This window comes from Mauremys reevesii, linkage group 10 (genome assembly GCF_016161935.1).
Source record: "Mauremys reevesii isolate NIE-2019 linkage group 10, ASM1616193v1, whole genome shotgun sequence".
In the NCBI taxonomy this organism is placed as follows: domain Eukaryota; kingdom Metazoa; phylum Chordata; order Testudines; family Geoemydidae; genus Mauremys; species Mauremys reevesii.
Genome location: NC_052632.1, coordinates 60,870,423 through 60,891,939, shown reverse-complemented (window position 1 = coordinate 60,891,939; position 21,517 = coordinate 60,870,423).

Genomic DNA, 21,517 nt, shown 5'->3' with positions numbered 1-21,517 from the left:
AGTGACAAAGCATCCTTCAAAACACAACATTTTTTGTTTGTTTTTGTTATTTTAATAAACTGTTCTGATCTGCCAGTTATGGCAAAACATGCAGCAAAACACAGATGTCCCACATCTTGGTCGCTGGTCACACATTTTGATGGCTAGTGTCACACACTGGCAGAGTGCAAGGTCGAGAAGTGTGATGTGCAGATTGATTGGTGCACAGTGAATGAGGCAGCTGAGTAATTTTGGTGATTTTTGCCTTTTAATTTCCCCCCGTGAGATTACTGTGATAATGAAACCAATGGTATCCCTAGCTGAAGTCTTTAGGGATACACAGAGGATATGTTAATTGTAGATCATTCTGAAGAGTTATTTTATTCCCATATGCAGATTGTTATTGGGAGCTGGGCTTAATGATAAATAAGGAAAACAAGATTAAGGAGATGGGATGTCCTGGGATATAGTGATGACAAAGATTTCTTAGCAGAAATGACAAATATTGGAGGTATCTGAAGATTTAACCGTGGCAATAGTTTCTCAGTGCCATGGTCAGATTTGTAAATGCCCACACAAGAGAATTCAGGCTTACCTTCTGTTAGACGAGATTTCAGCAGGACTGGAGGGAGAAAATGCTAATTTCACCAACGGGAAAGAAGGCTCTCATGTTGATACAGCACAGTATTTTTCCTCCACTTCTTCTGGTGTTTTATCAGAGAGATGGCTCAACCAAAGACAAAGCTGTGGGGGAGGAAAACTGGTCAGATTGGATCTTTCATATTCCTTGGATAGAAATATCAACCAAAATAAAATGGATAGCCTAAATGAAAAAGCGAGGGGATTAACATGGCTAATCAAGGTAATAACAATAGGCTAAATTCGCCTCTTGGATCCATTCTCTTTTTATGCGAAATAAAATCAGCCACTTTGGCTGATATTTGCACTATGTCCATTCCTGCCATGGATCATATAAGAACAGACGATATGGCCTCATGTCAGTAGAACTATGTGCTTGGGCTTGAAATAGCGATGCACTGTTTGTAAAGAGTCCACAGTGTTAGCTGTGTGTGGGATGTTTATAGCTACCTGGGCAGTGTTCCACTGCATAGTAGAAATGTGGGAAGCAGAAAGAGAAGGGGAGGAAGAACTCCTACCCCCTTCTCTGAACTTCCCTGATGACATAATAGGTGGCACATCTTCCAAAGGTGTTGCTTCAGCAAAGGTGACCCAAGCATTGAACTAGCTGAGTGTTGCAAAGAAGCTTATTTGAATAGTTGCTTGCATTTTAAAATAAACTTACTGCACTGGTACTTGTACTCCTTTGGTGTGTTAGGTGAATGTTTTAGCACCTGAGTTTCTAAGCTCAAATGATCAAGTGCTTGCAGATACCAAATTTTAAACTCTTATGCATGGCCCTATAATTGCAGTGGAATAGATAAATCTGTACTTAAAGTAGAGGTCAATAGAGTACTCACCTGAAAGCCTATATTCTATATGGAATGGAATGCTGCTTGATTGTGGAGGAACAGGATTCCCAAACCCCTTGCCAGAGCCCTGACAGAGAAGCAATTAAACAAGCCAGACAAGGACCTGACCACACCCTTTGCAATTAGGACTAAATTCAGACAGTTCCTTTGTGTGAATATGCCAAGACAATTTAAACGTAATCTCTGCACCCAGCCCCAAAGAGCCATTACTCATGACCCTTACTCATGTTGAGTAGTTCTTTACTGCATGCTCAGCACCTTGTAATCCAGGGGATTACTTGAAAAGTAAGGTACTACTCATTGTGAGAGTGGCACAGTCTGGGCCAGTACTTTACAGCAGCCTAATATTTCTAAGATTGATACCTCAGGCACATCGTAACTTGCCTAATTTAGATTCTTTACAGCATCTCTCTAAACTGCTCGCTCTCCCTGAGAGATTCAAAGCCAGAGGGGTTTAGTAGTAAATATTTATATTCTAATAGCAGCCAAAGGCCCCATTTGGAAACGAGGCCCCTTTGTGTCTGGACAGTGCCCACCACAAGAGACTATTCCCGTCATGAAGGACTTAGTTGAAACACAAAAGGAAGAGGATGGGAATGCGGATACAACATACAAGCAAATGAAGATGGTGATGAGTTCACACAGCGTTGTTAGCTATGTAAGAGGTAGGTATTATTGTTAAGCACAAGGAAAACCCCAGTCCTACAACTGAATCCTTTGGGTTTGAAGGGGGTCTCTGAGCCCGTTTAGTGGGGCTCCAGTGGAGGCAGGGATCTATCCTCCTGGACCAGGTTGCAGGATTGGGCCCTATAAGTTATACTCACCCAATCTGTGAACAGAAGCAATATCATGTGAGTTATTTGCTAGCCACAATTAACAAATACAGCTCAAAGTCTGAGTGTAGAGTATTAGATACTTGCAGTGAGCTATCTGTGACCAGCTAATGCAATGAAAAAAGCTTAGAGTGGATTCAAATAAGTGAATTGGAAGAAACTGATCTGCTCATGCCCATTCTGTGAGCAAAAGAGGTTGAGTTTATAGAGTAGATTATGTGCTCCAGTCTACTCAGGACAGGGGTGGGCAAACTTTTTGGACCGAGGGCCACATCTGGGTATGGAAATTGTATGGCAGACCATGAATGCTCACAAAATTGGGGGTTGGAGTACAGGAGGGCTCTGGCTGGGGGTGCAGTCTCTGAGTGGGGTCAGAAATGAGGAATTCATGGTGCGGGGGCGGGCTCTGGGCTGGGGCTGAGGGGCTGGGGGTGCAGGAGGGTGCTCCGGGCTGGGACCGAGGGGTTCAGAGGGCAGGAGAGGGATCAGGGCTGGGGCAGGGCATTAGGGTGTGGCAGGAGGTCAGGGGTGCAGGCTCTGAGCCACGCTTATCTCAAGCAGCTCCCGGAAGCAGCGGCATGTCCCTCCTACACAGAGACGCAGCCAGGCAGCTCTGCGTGCTGCCCCATCCCCGCAGCTCCCGGAAGCAGTGGCATGTCCCCACTCCAGTTCCTAGGTGCAGCCATGGTGCCGGCCAGGCAGCTCTGTGCACTGCCCTGTCTGCAGGTGCCACCCCTACCACTCCCATTGGCTGTGGCTCCCAGCCAATGGGAGCTGCAGGGGCAGTGCTTGGGGTGGGGGCAGCGTGCGGAGCCCCTTGGCTACTCCTATGCATAGGAACTGGAGAGGGGACATGCTGCTGATTCCGGGAGCCGTGCGGAGCAGGGAAGCCCCCGACCCTGCTCCCCGGCTGGAGTGCCGGAGTGGGGCTAGCCCCAGACTCCACTCCCGAGCGGGAGCTTGAGGGCCAGACTAAAATGTCTGCTGGGCCAGGCGAGGCCTGCCGGCTGTAGTTTGCCCACCCCTGATTTAGAAGACAGGAAGTGAACACTTTTAAAAATCTTTATTAGTGTCTGATGAAAGCAGATCTTCATGAAGTTGGTGGAACGGTGCTTAGATATTTGGCACTGGGTAAATTGGTGCTGCTGCTAGGCACATCTTGCTTACTGTGACTCATATGAGAGAGCGGCAGGCCCCAGATGTCTATTGTAGGTAGTTGCACAATCCCACAGGCAGTTATGAATCACTACAGCATTTAGTTCCCCTTTCCTTAGAACACCATGGGATTAAAAAGTGGGAGAGGGCGGGGGGAGTTTGATGCTGTGTCAGGTTTTTCAGAATGTCGTGACGTCCTAGGCTGCACCTATTTTTCCAGAGTTAACCCTCTGCCCAGCTCGGACACATAGAAACAGAAAACACTTTTTATAGTATAGACATGGCCCACCATAATAGTTTTCTTTTTTCAGTGTGTTAACTCAGCTGGCTCTGGACGCTGATGCCTCCTGGCAGATGTCTGTTAAATTAAGAGATGGGGAAATTGGTTTGCCGCACACACTTTAGGGCCCAGTCAGAGAGTTCAAAGACACTTTAAAGTCAACAGAGTTTTACTGATGTTGGGATTGAAGAATAGGGCCCCATGTAGCCTTTTAGACCTGGTCCAGATTCTGCCTTTGTTCACAAATGGGAATTAATTTGCTTGTTCAGTTCTAGTCCCTGGTACCATGTGCCACAAATCGATCCTACACTTGTGCATATCTCAGTATAGTTGACAGTCTTCTCAAGAAAAGCCCAGAATTACCAGGGTGAGTCTAACTTAAAATGAGTGGCAGTGCAGCTGTAGCGCTTCAGTGAGGATGCTACTATGCTGATGGGAGAGCTGCTTCTATCAGTGTAGTTAATCTACCTCCATGAGAGGTGGTATCTGTGTCGATGAGAGAAGCCCTCCCATCAACATAGTGCTGTCTACAACAGGTCAGTGTAATTGCGTTCCTCAGGGATGTGGATTTTTCACACCCCTGAGCAATATAGTTATACCATTGTGAGTTCAGAGTGTAGATCTGGCCCTTGGGTAGGGGTATTGCAGGTTTGGGCTGAGGTGCATTTGCAGACCTTTGTGGGGAAGGATTGTGTTTATCCATATAACTCTTAGCTCTAGCCAGGGTTATAAATCCCCTACTATCATGAACAATGTGAACAAAATAATGTGGTCCTTCCTCAAATGCCATTACTTGTGAAGTCAATGGATAATTCTGCTTGATGAAGGACCACAGAATTTTCCCCTTCATTGTCTCATATCATTTTAAAAGAATGAGTGGTGACAAGTACCATACACGTCTTTAGCACTTTGGTTGAAGTTATAAAGTAGTGATTTGAGCAGGGGACTGGGTGCCAGGAATTGCTAGTGTTCTAATCTCAGCTCTGACAATATGCTCTCCAGGCCCTTAGCCTTGACCAAGTAATTTGACTTTTTCCCTGAGCTCCCACATCTGTCAAATGGAACTAATGAAACCAACCATTGCTCTGGGGTTTTGTAAGGATTGACTAGTTAGTGTTTGGTAACCATGCTGAAGATGAAGTACACTAAGTGGTACAGACAATATTTGTAATTCTACCATTCAGGTATTGGAAAGGTTCAGTTGCTGTTTGAACTCTGGCAAGTCATTTGGGGCATGGGCTTTAGAGGTGCAGTGCACCTGCAACTTTTAATTGAAGTTAATGGGAGACAAGGGTGCTCAGCATGTCTGCAAATCAGGCCCTTCACTTTTCAGGGTCTCAGTTACATATCTACAAAATGGGGATAATACACTTCTACTTCAGTGGGTCACTGAGAAGCTTCATTAATTAGTAGCTGCATCATTGTGGGCCTCAGAGGATAGGTACTCTAAAGGTCTCGTCTTAGGGTATGCCTATGCTTGTGCTGGAATGGTAAATTCCAACTCAAGGAGACATACATGTGCATGCTCTGATTGAGCTAGTGCACTAAGTATAGTTGCAAGCTAGCTGCTCCACATATGATTCTGTCTAAGGCAATAGGTGCATATGCTGGGAGGCTAGCCCCTACTGCTGCTCGTGCCATGGCAACCACACTTCTCTCTTTAGCATGCTAGATTGAACAGAGTAGTGTGGGTGTGTCTCAAGATGGAATTTACACCTCCCAGTTCCAGTGTAGACATACCCCTATGACAGGGTCTCCACTCCAGTGTCTCCTTGAAGGCAGCTAGAGTTCAGCTGAGGACACCGCCATCGTCCGAACAAAGCCACGTTACTGGGCAAGATCTGCAGCTGTTGTAAATCAGTGTAGCGACAATGAAATCAGTAGAGCCATGCCACGTACACCAGCTGAGGATCTGGCCCATCCACTTCAGTATGTTTTGTTTGCAGTGTGCCTACAGAGAAGGGCCTTATGAGTAGTTCTTCTGCGGGAGTGACTTCTTGTTTGTCCATCAGAAGTAAGGGGGGTATCAAGCTGATTGCACAGACACTTAATGAAAACTTCCTTCATGCTTTCAGCTAGGGTTGCCAGGTGTCTGGTTTTCGACCAGAATGTCTGGTCAAAAAGGAACCCTGGCGGCATCGGTCAGCACCCTGACCAGGCTGTTAAAAGTCCGGTTGATGGGCCTAGCAGGCTTCCTACCTGGCCCCGCATGGTTCCCGGAAGCAGTGACATGTCCCTGCAGTTCCGAGGTGCAGAGGCAGCCAGGGTGGCTCCATACACTGCCCTTGCCTCATGCGCCAGCTCCGCAGCTCTCGTTGGCCGTGAACCGCAGCTAATGGGAGCTGCCGTGGTGGCACCTGTGCGTGGAGGCAGCGTGCACTGTGCAGAGCTATCTGGGCATGCCTAACACTAGGAGCCAAGAGACATGTTGCAGCTTCTGGGGAGCCCCCCAAAGTAAGCACCTCCCAGAGTCCCCTACCCCAGCCTGGAGCTCCCTCCTGGAGCCCACACCCCTTCCCACGCCCCTGCCCTGCACCCAAACTCCCAAAGCCTCTGCCCCAGCCCGGTAAAAATGAGCAAGTGAGTGAAGGTGGGGGAGAGTGAGCGACAGAGGGAGGGTGGATGGAGTGAGTGGGGCATCAAAGAAGGGGTGGGGCAAGGGTGTTCAGTTTTGTGCAATTGGAAAGTTGGCAGGTCTACTTTCAACAGAAAACTGTCAGATTTTTCTCATGCAATGTTAATGAAATGTTTAAAATAAACCCACAGTGAAAAATAAAATAAAAATCTACAATGCATTCCAAAATGAAAAAAATACCATGGCTTGATTCTGAACACATTGGTATAAATCAGATGTAATGGCATCAGACTGGTGTGAAACCAGTTCAGAGGAAAATCAAGCTTACTGATATCTCACAGGGACTGATCCCATTCTTCAGTAACTTTCTGCAGCACAAATGATAAGTCATTAGTGTGTGCAGTTGCTTTGGGGTTAATATGGTACAAGAAGACTTTAAGTGGTACTCTAGCTAAGAGACAGGCTCCAAGTGCTATACCAAGAACTGGGTGAACTCATTCCTTTTGAGAAGCAAGAACAGTGAAGAACTCGTTTTGAAGAAAATGGAAATGTTCTTGGATGGGGCAGTTTCTTTCCAGTTGCCATGGTGAGAAGGATCCTAGAGTTTTCTTGTATAAGCTCCCTATAAAGACAGTGGTTACGTTCTGTTCTAATTTGGATTTATGAATAAGTTAGAGCACTAATTTGAGAGGATAAAAAAGTCATTCTTCTCCTTGTCAAATGCACTGTAACTCTTTCTGTATTTTACCCTTGGTGATAGGACAGAACTAGAAAGTTGAATACAAGCGCCCCAGAACTCTGAGCAAGGTACCTAGTTTTCCTTGCTTTCTGCATCAGATTTAAGCTCCTACCCCTGGCCTTCAAGGTTTTATGCATCTTGGCTCCTCTCTGTCCATCCCGTTTTACTCACCTCTCCTCCAAGTCCTTCACTCTATCCAAGCTGCATGATTAACTGCCCCATTGAGTTATTCTCTTATTCCTCCAGGTCTAATTCCACATATCCTCTTCATCAGGAACTCCTCTCTCACTCTGTCAGGAATACACCCTTTACACCCCTCCCACTCCTCCCACCCCAGAAGTCTTTAGACCCTAGTGCTGCCCACAGAGAGTTTAACTAATCAAGTGATGGGAAAATCTTAAACAATTCTGACAAAAACCATGGAACAAACAAAACGTGCAAAATATCTTATTCAGTCATGCTGCTTTTTGATATATCCCATCTCTGCTAAGTGCACTATCTAGCTAGATTGTCTTCTTACCTATTCTGCAAAGACCCTAAACCACTGTGGGTGCTATCTGAGTAGTGACAGAGAGAGCATTGCATTGTGGATAGCTATCCCACCGTGCAACACGCCACCCTCTGCACTGGGAGCTCTGGGAATGGATCGCGATGCCTCATGGGGACGGTGCTTGCTGTCCTGTGATCCTGTTCTTCCCGTCCATCATACCATCGGACTCCTACTTTGTTTTGTGCCATTTTTCAACTGCCCTTGTAAACTGTGTGCCTGCCACTTCTGCCTGACAGCATGGGCCCTGAGCTGGTGATGAGCCTTATGAACACAACATGGCTGGTCCTGTAGTATTTCATGAGCTGCGAAGCAGAGAGTGAATTGGTGATGTCTGCCATGAAAAAACAGGTAATTCAAGATTGCTGCTGGCATTCACGGAACAGCTGCACATGGTGGACCATTAGTACTAGGCTAGGGAAACAAGCCACTGAGTGGCGGGATCACATCGCAATGCATGTGTGGGATGGCAAGCAGGGGCTGGAGAACTCTTGGATGCGCAAATCCATCTTCATGGGACTGTGTGTGGAGCTCGCCTCAGCACTGTGCTGCAAGGACACCAGAATGAGAGCTGCCCTCACTGTGGAAAAGTGAGTGGCAATTGCAGTTTGGGAGCTGGCAACTCCAGACTGCTACTGGTCAGTTGTGAATCAGTTTGGGGTTGGAAATCCATTATGGGGGTTGCGGTGATACAAGTATGCAGGGCCATTAATCACCTCCTGCTACAAAGGACTGTGACTTTCAGTCATGTGCAGAAAATAATTGATGTTTTTGGGGCAATGGGATTCTCTAACTACAATGGGGTGATAGATGGTACATATACCCCAATTTTGGCCTCCGATCATCTTGCGACGGAGTACATCAACTGAAAGGGCTATTTCTCCATGGTCTTACAGGCGCTGGTGGATCACCAGAGCCGTTTCACTGACATCAATGCTGGGTGGTCAGGGAAGGTGCATGACGGATGTATCTTTAGGAACAGTGGACTGTATAGAAAGCTGCAGACTGGGTCTTTCTTTCTAGAAGATTCCAATAGGGGATGAACAAATGCCCATAGTGATCCTTGGAGACGCCGCCTACCTCTAGCTCCCATGACTCATGAAATCTTACACCGGGGAACTAGACAGTAGGAAGGAGTGCTTCAACAACAAGCTCAGCAGGTGCCAAATGACACTTGAATACTTTGGCCGAGTAAAAGGTCGCTGGTGCTGTCTTTTTGGCCGGTTAGACCTCAAAGAGGAAAATATTCTGATGGTCATTGCAGCCTGCTGTACTCTACATATTATTTGCTAAGCAATGAGGGAAAAGTTTCTCCAGGGATGGACCGCTGAGGCTGATTGGCTGGCTTCAGATTTTGAGCAGCCAGACATAAGGGCAGTAAGAGGAGCGCAGCAGGAGGCTATTCTAATCAGGAAGGCTTTGAAGGAGCATTTTGACAATGATTCCCAGTAATGTATCTTTATGGGAGGCATTTGATCAGGCAGTGATAACTTGCTGCCTTGAATTACTCCTGTAGAGCTTGATTCCTGAACGTTAATTGTAGTGAGCCAATAGTCCTATCTATCGCCACTGTGTTTCAGTGTTAGCACTGATGTGTTTATGTCACAAATAAAGACTAATTTTGTTTCTAAGACTCAAGTATAATAACAGGACAAATCTTTGGTCAAACAAGGAACATGACAATGAGGAGTAGTCTCACAGGCTAGGGTTCTTGCAGCGGTTTGTAACTCCAGCTTTCTTTGGGAAACTCCAGTCCTTAGGTGTGGATTGCATGGTGCACTGTAAGGCACTGGGAACATGTGAGGACTGTGGTGGCGGAGTTTGGGGGTGGCATGGACTGGAGTTCTGCACGAGCAGTTGTGCATGGATGTACTCAGATTACAGGATAATGAGGGACTTCATCTCTGTCTGGCCCTCCAGGAGCTTTATCATCCACTCCTGCCCCCGAGTCCTTTTCAGGCGATCCAGCCTCAGTCTTTCATTAATTGTCTCCCTCCAGGCTCTTGTTTCACTATGTGCCGCATCTGTTGACTGCAGCACCTCCAAAAACCTATCCTCCTTACTCCTCCTGGTTCGCCACCTTATCTGATGAAGGTGCTCTGCCAGTGTGGAGGAGTGCGTAGATGGACAGGCTCTCTTGTTAAAATCTGTCCCTTATCCCTCCTCTAGTACATGAGAGCTCAATCTCCTCTCACCATTTGGTGTCAAAGCAAAATGAGCCCTTACCAGAGCTCCCCTCTCCTGCATGTGAGAGCCAGAGTGCTGGGACTGGCTAGACTCCTCTGAAATGGAAAAGGGGTCCTCACTTGCTGTGCCATCAGACCACCCTGCCCTTTGCTCCACATCATCCTCCAGCTCCACTTCCTCGTCCACCACTTCGTCATCGGGGTTGAGTCCACTGGCCACTGGCTCCAAAGTATCCAGTCCCCCCAAAGTATCCACGCGGCTCTTGGTGGTGGAGGTAAGGTCGCTGCTAATGATGGTGTGCAGCTCCTTATAAAGCGGCATGTCTTCGTCACCGCACGGTTGGCCTCCTTTGCCTTCTGGTATGCTTGCCTCAGCTCCTTGATCTTGGCACGACACTGCTGCGTGTCCCTCTCATGCCCTTCTCCTGCATGCCACTAGCAGTCAGCCCATAGATATCAAGGTTCCTGTGGCTGGAATGAAGCTTCAGCTGCACAGCCTCCTCTCCCCATAGACTCAGCAGATCCAACAGCTCTGGTGTTCTCCACACAGGAGAGTGTCTGCTGCAGAAAGCCAGCATAATCAGCTGGGAAGATGCTGTGTGAACTGTGCACCCTGAGCAAACAGGAAGAATTTCCCTTTAGGGCAGCATAGTTCAAAGTGCTGACCAGAGCAGTCAGAATGGGCATTGTGGGATTCCCCCTGGAGGCCAATTAGGGCAACATAGCCAAGCACAGTGTCTACACTGACATCACTCTAACTATGTCGCAAAAAGCTGAAAGGGGAAAGAATGGTATGGATAAACAAGGAGAGAATGTAGAAGGAAAGTAACAAAAAACAGCAGAGATTGGTATAGTCATTTCTTCTTTGTTCCTCTTCTGTACCAATTGCATTTATGGCATTTTATCAGGTCAGATACAGCTCCTCCACTGATAACAGCAGTGATATATCTTATTGGAAGTTTGCTATAGATGCCTATTGGCACTCATAGCTTCACTGGGCCATGCAGTATATTCGTTTCCATAGATGTCTACTGTGTCCAGACTGAAGCTGATGTAATCTCAGGGAAGTGTACCTCAGGCCCAGCTCATCATCCTTCCATAGTAAAACCTGCAGGACAGGTCTCTGTAGGAAGAAATATCCACAAGGATCCAATCAGAGATTTCCACCCACACCTGCCCCAGTATCCATTCAGGGCCACAGGAGGGACTATGAGCATTCCTTGACACCCCGACGCGCCCCCCCCCCCGCCCCCCGTCTCGAGCTCCCTCCTCAGAAGCCTCTACAGGGACTAGACCGATGTTGGAGGTGGCCAGGCCGGTCCCTTTGCATGCACAGGTCTAGGGCAATGAAATGGGCCATAGGATTTTAGCAGTTTTTCTTTGTTTATGCTGTAGAGGGCAAAAAATAAAGTAACATTTAAGCTACAAAAGCAAGAAAACTCAAGAGCTACTGTTGACATTCCATTCTCAGTGTTTCTTGTGCATCTGTATAGTAGCGATCTCTTAGATCTGCAAGCTCTAAAGAAACACGTAAGTTACAACCCTAAGCACAAAAGGCAATTTCAGGGATCTGTTTGTTCCTCAATATGCATATTTAACACCCCTTGATGTCAATGTCAGTGTGTACCGTATATCAAGACGCCCCTGAGGATGGCCTTTGATCCTTAACTTTACATATCTTTGCTTTAGTGATGAATGCTTGATGTAAATTCATTGACTTTAGTGGGCATGATTCTCATTTACAGTAAGGCCCCTTCACACTACCCTGACATTTAAACCTACCTTACGGCCCTTTTACACTTCCAAAGCATATAAAAGGGTCTTGGTGTGATTTAGAATCAAGCCCTATAACTTCATTTGATTTGCACCTTGACTGTGGCTTTGTCTGTATTAGAGGAATGAATCAGTTCAACTCGTTCGATTCAAACCACACATGTAGAAGCACTAATGGTGGTTTAATTCTTGCTTATATCTATTTTGTCTTGCATCTGTTTGTTAGGGCTGGTCCACACTAAGAAGGGGGGTCGAATTAGGGTACGCAAATTCAGCTACGTGAATAGCGTAGCTGAATTCGAAGTACCCTAGTTCGAACTACTCACCCGTCCAGACGCCGCGGAATCGAAGTCCGCGGCTCCAACGTCGACTCCGCCACCGCCTTTTGCAGTGGTGGAGTACCGGAGTTCGAACTATGGCTTCCGGAGTTCGAACTATCGCGTCCAGATTAGACGCGATAGTTCGAACTCCGAGAAGTCGAACTCACCGTGTCGACCCAGCTCGTAAGTGTAGACTAGCCCTTAAAGTCAGTGATATGCACTAGCTGAGGATCTGGCCCCTTACAAATAAAAGAGGCAGGAGGGAAAGGATGTAGCACAGGATTATTTTTAAGTGTATTAAACTCTACTTTTTTTTCTTTTTTTTTAATCTCCATCTATCTTCTCTTTTGGGGTATGTCTACACTGCAGGTAAAGGTATAACTGAAGCATGGGCAGGCATAACTGTGCTAGCTTTAATCCAGCTAGTGTGGGTAACCATATGAGTGAAGATATGGCAGCATGGGCAGTACAGGCTCACTGGGGAGGTACTCAGCTTGCTAGCTGGTGCTGATGCCCATGCTGCCACACCTTCAGTACTATCCACTTGTGCTAGGTGGATTAAATCTAATATGAGTACGGCTACCTGTGCTAGCTACAGTCACACTTCCACTTAATGTGTGGACAAATCCTTTGTCAGTAGCCCTGCCGTTGGATGTGATTCTTCGCTTCCTGTAGCAAACTGTTGTGCAGCGTTGCTGTGTGCTATTTAAGAAATATTCTGTTCTACCTGAGAGGTGGCTGAAGTGAACACTTTATATATGGTTGGCCATAGCCTTTTGAGATACCTAAGGATTTAAAAGGCTAGAGGTGCTGGAACAATTTGGATAGTGGTGGTGCTGAGAGCCACTGAACCAAACTGTAAACTCTGTACAGGATGGAGACCGCTTCAAGCTAGGGGGGCCTGCCGCACCCTCAGCACCCCTAGTTCCAACACCTATGTAAAGGGCTATAAAACTGTTCGCTATTACTAGTGTAATCTTCCTATACTGCATACATTGTATAAAACATGATGTATTCAGACTAAAACTTGCTGCACTGATACTTTCCTGGTGGAATGGAAAGAGTGTATTAGTCAAAATGGGTTCTTTAAAATCAAAGTAGAGGAAGTTCTGTCTAGTGAGCAGAGCTCGACAGTGAGTCAGAACTCTTGGGTCCTATATCCCCAACTCATTGTGTGGGCAAGTCACCTAATCTCTCGGTACCTCAGTTTAGACATCTGTAAAAAGGGTAGTATAAATACTTGCCTCACGGGGATGTTGTGAGACGTAATGAATTAATGTTTGTAAAGTGACTTGGGTTATTTGGCTGAAAGGCGCTATATAATTGCAAGGTATTATTGCATTATATAGGTTTCAAGAAAGCATGTAGCAGCTCAGATGCTTCCTTCCTGCTGCTTGGACTCCTTTCCTGTGCGCGTGTAGAACTGTAGAGCTTCCATGGTGTGTAGCCCAACAGTGAGTGATTTTAATGTTGTAAGGAAGAGACACTATAGTACTGAAATATATGTGTGGTTATTCTGCCTTTTCAGGTCAGTTTACACTTCATAGTATGAAAGTATATGGATGAAATTTGATGGCCTGTGTTATGCAGGAGATCATCATAAAGGTCCCTCTGGCTTTAGAGTATGAGTGAAGCTGAGATGGAACTAAACCAGAACTCTAGACCCAAACACCCCCAAACTCTGCAGCATTTCAGGTGCTGATCTCAGTGGCCTCTGTCTCTGTAACAGGATGAGTCAAAAACCCCAGATCTGAGTACCAAACTCCAAGCATATTTGGATCTGAATCCAGATACAAGGTTTGTGGTTCTCTCTTCTCTGTGGAGAGAATATGGCCCTTGATACATGGATGAAATTAATCTACTGCAGCTTTTAGTGATTCAGCTGAAAGGTCAACTTTGCATGTCTCATGTTATCTACTGCATAGTGTTCAGCACTTAGTTTACATGAATGAACCAGCACAGCATTGAGGCAATTGTTTGCCCAATATCAATCAGTGACCTGCGTACCATATCACTCAAGTTTTCCCACTGTGACCTCTTCTTTGATTATTGTTATCCCTAAGAGCACTTGAGAGAGCTCTGGCCATGGTCCCTGCCCTTCTGTGCATGTAAATAAAACAGTTGGATTTTGATGTTTTCACTAGAAGTAACACATTGGAGACAAAGGGTCAGCGTTTGTACGGAGAGGAATTAACTGCAGCTGTCACTGCAGCTGATAGCTAGGTCTCTCTCACTTTGAGAATGTGCTCTTCACCAAATGTTTCCCATGTTCGGAAACCTTGATAAAGTGCATCAGGTGGACTCGATAAGTGAGGCACAGAAATGGATAGTTTGGTAGAGAATGGGCTAGGAAATGTTCTATGTCATCAGAGCAGTGGAGACTAGTTGTTGCTCTGACTGCAGCATAACAAAACAGCCTCTCCTCTCCTTTTAATATGCTTTATTAATCCTTTGTGATCTGTCCGTCTCTATTAATTCTTGCTCCTATGCCTGGAAGGAAGAGCTTGTCTCTCCCTCTGTATATTCAGCAGAGTCCAGGAATGCAATTAGCAATTCCATAGTTTCAGTGTTAGTGATGTTTGGCATGTGATGCAGATTCACTGCATATCTTTGTCCATTTAGTGAATTGAAAATCCACAATGGAGCCTTTATATGATTCCTTTTGAAAGGAAAACACAGTTCAGTGCATGCAAAAAAACCAAACCAAAACCAAAACCCTACAAACCCAAACCATTTAGCCATTCGTGCTGTTATGAAGCATTCTGGATTAAGTGAGGGATTGAATATCATATAAGTAGAAGGGAATTAATGTATACAATCAAGACACATAATGTACCTACATGTATAACTGCATGCATGCCATAGTAGCAGATCTGAATAAATCCTAGGAAGATTTGGGACTTGTGTATGAGTGCTGAGTGTGGAGAAGGCAGACTTCTAAAATCCTTGGAATCTGATTAAATTGACATTTGGGTGTTGTGTCCATTTTTATAAATGTTGGTACTGATTCTTCCAGTGGGAAAGTACAAACAGGGAGCACTGCCTCCAATTTCCCAGATTTAATCACTGGATAAAACTTCCTCTGAACAGGTTTTAAAATCACATTTTTTAAAAGAAAAAGGTTTTGTTCCACATCTGAAGTATCAAACCAGCCAATCTGAATGGGCATATATTGTACATTGTGTCAATGCACATTATGCTAAATATTAAAGTTAGTGGCTCAGTTGAAATAATAGAATAAAACCTCATTTACACCCAGGGAAGTGAGCGGAAAATCAGTCCCAGTTTTTGTCTAACTCACTTAAATACACTTAAGCCCTAATGTTGGGGAGAGACAAAAGTTTAGAATTTATTGTGGGAATTGTCTAAATTTCACTTTTTCTCATAAGCAAAGCATACACTTTCCATCCAGATGAGTTTATTTTAGATCGGGGGAAACAATAACGGCTAGAATCAGTACTATTACTTATGCTGATTAGTACCTTATTCCCAAAGTGCTCTGATTTAAATGGGGCTACATATGGAGTAAGGTTGCGTGGCAATCAGAATCTGGTCCCATATAAATAAAAACAAATATAAAAGGCCTGATTCTGATCTTTGTGGTACTAGTTTTACAATGTAGCTCAATTGACTTTGATTAAATTATTCCTGAGGTCCACTGGTATAAGATGAGAATTGGATCTAATGTCTCATGAAGGAGACGGCAAAGAACATCTTGCTCTGATTTGAATCGCAGCTCTGTCCCCTAGCAGGCAGTTAGGCAGAAATCTCACGCTTAAAACAGGATTGTAGCCACATAAACCATGCTTGCCAATTTCTTGTGTTCAATGGGTTATCCAGGATTCATTCTACTGGCATAATTTCAGATTTTTTTTGTAAAGAAGAACTCTTCAGATTCGACAGCCAGGACTTGAACTAATGTTCTCAGTTTATATGAGGAGTAAGATCCTGCTCAGTGTTTTTTGTTGGTTGGTTTTGGTTTTTTGTTTTTTATTTTCTCCCTTTCTCTGATTAATTTTTATTTGGTAATTTGGTGGTAAAGTTAAGTCATTTCCCAAGCCACTTTGTATTTGTAACTTGTCTGTTTCTGTAAGGGACATTGTTAGAGAATCACAGAATCACAGGAACGTAGGGCTGGAAGAGACCTCGAGAAGTCATGAAGTCCAGCCCCCTCCACTGAAGAAGGACCAAGTTAGACCATCCCTAATAGGTGTTTGTCCAACCTGTTCTTAAAAACCTGAAATGATGGATTCCACAACCTCCTTTGGAAGCTTATTCTAGAGTTTACCTACCCTTATACTTAGAAAGGGTTTTTCTAATATCTAACCTAAATCTCCCTTGCTGCAGATTAAGCCCATTACTTCTTGTTCTATCTTCAGTGGACACAGTACTCCATCTGAAGCCTCACCAGTGCTGAGTAGAGTGGGACAGTTATCCCCTGTGTCTTACATCAACACTCCTGTTAATACACCCCAGAATAATATTTGCCTTTTTCACAATGGCATCACAGTGTTGATTCGTATTCAATTTGTGATCGACTATAACCCCCAGACCTTCTTCAGCAGTACTACCACCTGGCCAGTTATTCCCCATTGTGTAGTCATGCATTTGATTTTTCCTTCCTAAGTTAAGTACTTTGCATTTATCTTCACTGAATTTCAGCTTGTTCAATTCAAACCAATTCTCCAGTTTGTCAAGGTCCTTTTGAATTCTAATCCTGTCCTCCAAAGTGCTTGCAACCCCTCCCCACTTGATGTCATCTGCAGATTTTGTAAAGGTATGCTTTACTTCATTATCCAAGTCATTAATGAAAATATTGACTAGTACCAAACCTAGGACTGACCCCTTCAGGACTCCACTAGATTCATCCTCCCACATTGACAGTGAATCATTGATATCTACTCTTCCAGTATGATCTTTCAACCAGTTGTGCACCCACCTTATAGTAATTTCATCTAGATCAGTGGTGGGCAACCTGCGGCCTGTGGGCCACACGCGGCCTGTCAGGGTGATCCGCTGGCCGTGACACAGTTGGTTTACATTTACCGTCTGCAGGCATGGCTGCCCGCAGCTTCCAGTGGTCGCGGTTCGCCGTTCCCGGCCAATGGGAACTGTGGGAAGCGGTGCTGGCCACAGGGACATGCTGACCACCACTTCCCACAGCTCCCATTGGCCGGGAACAGCAAACCGTGGCCACTGGGAGCTGCGGGTGGCCGTGCCTGAGGACGGTCAATGTAAACAAACTGTCTTGTGGCCCGCCAGCTGATTACCCTGACGGGCCGCAGGTTGCTCACCACTGATCTAGACCGTATTTCCCTAGTTGACTTATAAGAATGTCATGTAGGACTGTGGGAAAAGCTTTATGAAAATCAAAATATTGTTGAGTTCCTCTATCACATATTCGGGGGAAAATTCATGAAACAGCTTGTAAAAAGAATGAGCCAAATTTTTAGCTGGTGTGAATTGGCATAGTTTTGTATCAGCTAAGAATGTGGCTTGATATTTTGAGTTGTGCTAAGCAGACAGTTGACATAATGAAGATAACGGTCTTGGATGACTTGCTTCTGTGACTGAATGGGCATCTTCAATGGCTTAAAAGGTTCCCTACTTGCTCAGGATCTGATCCTGCAAAGTTTTAAATGCCCTAACTCCCATTGAAGTTCATGGGAATTCTGTGTGCTTTGCACCTTACGCAATTGAGCCTTCAAGGAGAACTTGGTGAACACACAAAAGTGTCCAAATTAGAGATTATTTGGTATCTAAATTGCAGCTCTGAATGTCCCAGATCTGAACGCTCTGACTGACTGCTAGCTCTAAACAACAAGACTTAATCAAAAACCTAGATCTGATTTGAACACACACACTGAACTTCACCAAAGTTAAATTCCAGACCAAGCTGGAATAACTTCAGAATAAAACAGGCTAAAATAGTCTCTCACTGGATATATCAGGGATTGGAATGAGGAGGGTGAAACTTGAATTCATTACAAAAGGAAACAATAAAGGGGAGTATTTTACATTTTGAGTCAATGCCTCCATTCTCTTTTAATAGGGTTCTGATTTTACAAAATGTCTGTCTGTAATGAGTCCAGGAAAGAGTGATAACAAATAAGCGATGAATATTCAACTCTTGAATACTTTACAGGTTTTAATAATCAGAGAGCTCTGGGAAAAGCCTCTTTTCAAATATTTAATGGCTTAGATGCATTCCACAATGTGGGCATGACACAAAAGTAAAGCTGGGTTTTAGAGAGAAGCAACCACTCTACCATGGGGTGCAGGGGGGAGGAAATAACCCAAACAGGATGGGTGATTGAAAAATGGTTGTCAAAGATTGCGGTAGTTTACCTAAGTCAGATCTAATTATGTAGAGCCCTGAAGACAACTACAGAAGCATTCTCGTGGACATGCGGTCAAATTCTCTGCTGATACACCAGCAGAAAATCTGGCTCATGCTTCTGCCACATCAAAGTGATTGAGACTTCTGCCATTGACTTCAATGAGAGCAGGACTGGTCCCATATTCAGTTTCACAGATGGAATGGCCCCTCCCAGCTGTGTCTCAGAGGTCCCTGGCATACCTGGTGGGTACTCAGCACTTTCTAAAAGCATGCCCCTTTAAAAAGTCTCAAGTTGATCACCCAGAATCACTAGCCATGGTTGAAAGTTTCAGCCAAGAGATCAAATTGTTCTCTAAGAAGTATTGCCGTATATCCAGAATATATTTGACCCAATGGAAACCTTAATGTATAACTCTTCTTTATTAATGTTAATCATACAATACACAAGGTATACAGTGTGACTTACTGACACTACCTGAGCAAGGGTAACTTGATTTAATACTGGAGTTACTCTGAACCAGTGAGACTAACAGTATCGTTTGGTCCAATATTACTATAAAAGAAAATGGTCAGGTATAACTGTTGAGATGGAATAAAAGCAACAAAGTTAAAAAGAGACAATACATTGTCTGAAAGGTGTGCATGAGATATACTCATGTCATAAACATATACTTGCCATCTTACAGTACTTTCAGTCAGCATCCACTGGAAAAGCATTCTGGATGGAAAGCAGTGTGAGATGAACTTTTTGTGGTTTCCAGTAGATTTTAAGGGAAGCATATTTACTAGGGGAACTTGGGGAAGAAAATAGAATGCAAATTATAACTGTTGCATTAAATCTCTTGTTGCCTCTTCCTGACTTGTGCCCAGGGAAAGGGAGAAAATTACTTGGTTGCATATTTGCCTGAGTTATGAATTTGAGTCCAGGACCTGAGAGAATGTGATATGCCATGAAAAATCTCATGTGAACCCTCTCCCCTATAATGCAAGAAAGTGCAATGGCATCAGCTGCTGAGGATGGGGAGGCATCAACTTCTATCACATCAGCATATTTAGATGCTGAAGTAATTCTATCTCTTAGAGTGCCCCAGCTAGTTCCTGAGTATTGCTGCATGTGCCAATGGGGGCTGCCTATTTGCCTGTTGAATCCTGTGTAGAGGGTTTAGTCCGTTATGATTTGTACCATTTCTCAGTATGATTGTAAAAACTGCAGTCTGCCAGCCTAGGTATGAAATACAAGATGTACTTGGGCAAAACCTCTGGATAACAGCCCACAGCTATTTACATTACATGTTCTATAATGGAACGCAATGCAGGACATTCACTCACTCTTTTCAAGATTGTCAGGAATAAATTATGATGAGTTACATTTATATAGACCTTTTCATACAAAGATCCCAAAGAGTTGTACTCACTGATTTACAACCTACAGTGAAATGGTCTTAAGCAAAGTGGCTCCTAGAGAGACTGCCAAAGTGGTTGAATTAAAATGGTGCTGGAAATCCTGGGTATACAATATCAGGGTAGCAAGCTTTCCCTGTTACTCACCCATCCTTTAGCAGGTACTAGAATCCCACAGGGAGTTGCAGGTTAATGACTGCTGAATCATTTGGGGTTCATGTGACTTATTAGACACTTCTCTTCTAGTATAAGGGGGGTGGGAGTTGTCCATTGGGTAAAAGAACTCCTAGTGTCTGGAACAGATGGTCCTTTGGGAAGGAATCCTGGGAGCAGCATAGCCTGGGATTCATGTAGTGCTGTCTTGGAATTTTCTTTGTTAAAGGAAATGTTTTCACTCTAAGTGTGTAGCTTCTTATCTGGTATTGGGTGGGAATTCCACAAGCTCACACATAGTTCCAGAGTGCTCACTATGAGAGGGGATGGCCTATTGGATGTAGTCCAGTGGTCCCCAACCTTTTTGTGGCCAGTAGCACATTCATGTTTTCAGAAGAGTGTGGCGGGCGCCAACAATTTTTCAAGGCTTATTTTGGATTTGTACATTAAATAATACGAAAAACATCATATTAAATATTAGATAATATATGAATCCAGAGAGAAGCTGGAGAGAAGCCCTGAGGACAGAGAACACTGGAGCCCGCAGCACTCTGTCCCTGGCAGGCACAGGGCCACAGCTTCTCTCCCCTGCTGGGCACTAGGCGGGCGCACATAAATGCCCTGGCGGGCACCATGGCACCCGCGGGCACCGCGTTGGGGACCACTGATGTAGTCCTTAGTGCAAATGTCTCTGCAAGTATAGGGATCACATCACCCAGCATCAGAACAGCCATATGTGAGGTGAAAAGAAGTAGCAGCACTTAGCAATACTGCAAAACAGGTCAGAACAAAGTGAAAAAATACTTATATGAGTAACACTTTCAAGGGAATTTAACTGCCCAGCTGGGGATGTGATCAGGACATCATAATTAGTACTCAAATTCCCACAAAAATTGCCATGAAATTTTTAATGATTTTGAGACCTGATCCTGGTCTACACTTCAAAGCTGACCCAGCTACATCTCTCAGGGATGTGAAAAATCCACACCCCTGAGCAACATAGTTAAGCCAACCTAAGTCCCTGTGTAGACAGCCCTCATACTTAACTAATATCAGTGTTGATGATTATGTCTTCATTGCTTGTATATATGTACATATATAGTATAGTTCCAGCTAAATTTTTATCTATTTCTGCTTGCCTTGGACCCAGTGGGAAATCTAGCTTAGATTAGGCTTTTTTTAAACAACTAACAAAATCATCCAAAGCCAATGATTTGGTGGCGATGGGTGACTTCAACTATCCAGATATATGTTGGGAAAATAACACAGCGGGGCACCGACTATCCAATAAGTTCTTGGACTGCATTGCAGACAACTTTTTATTTCAGAAGGCTGAAAAAGCTACTGGAAGGAAGCTGTTCTAGATTTGATTTTAACAAATAGGGAGGAACTCGCTGAGAATTTGAAAGTGGAAGGCAGCTTGGGTGAAAGTGATCATGAAATCATAGAGTTCACGATTCTAAGGAAGGGTAGAAGGGAGTACAGCAAAATAGAGACAATGGATTTCAAGAAGGCGGATTTTGGTAAGCTCAGAGAGCTGATAGGTAAGGTCCCATGGGAAACAAGACTGAGGGGAAAAACAACTGAGGAGAGTTGGCAGTTTTTCAAAGGGACACTATTAAGGGCCCAAAAGCAAGCTATTCCACTGGGTAGGAAGGATAGAAAATGTGGCAAAAGACCACCTTGGCTTAACCACGAGATCTTGCATGATCTAAAAAATAAAAAGGAGTCTCATAAAAATGGAAA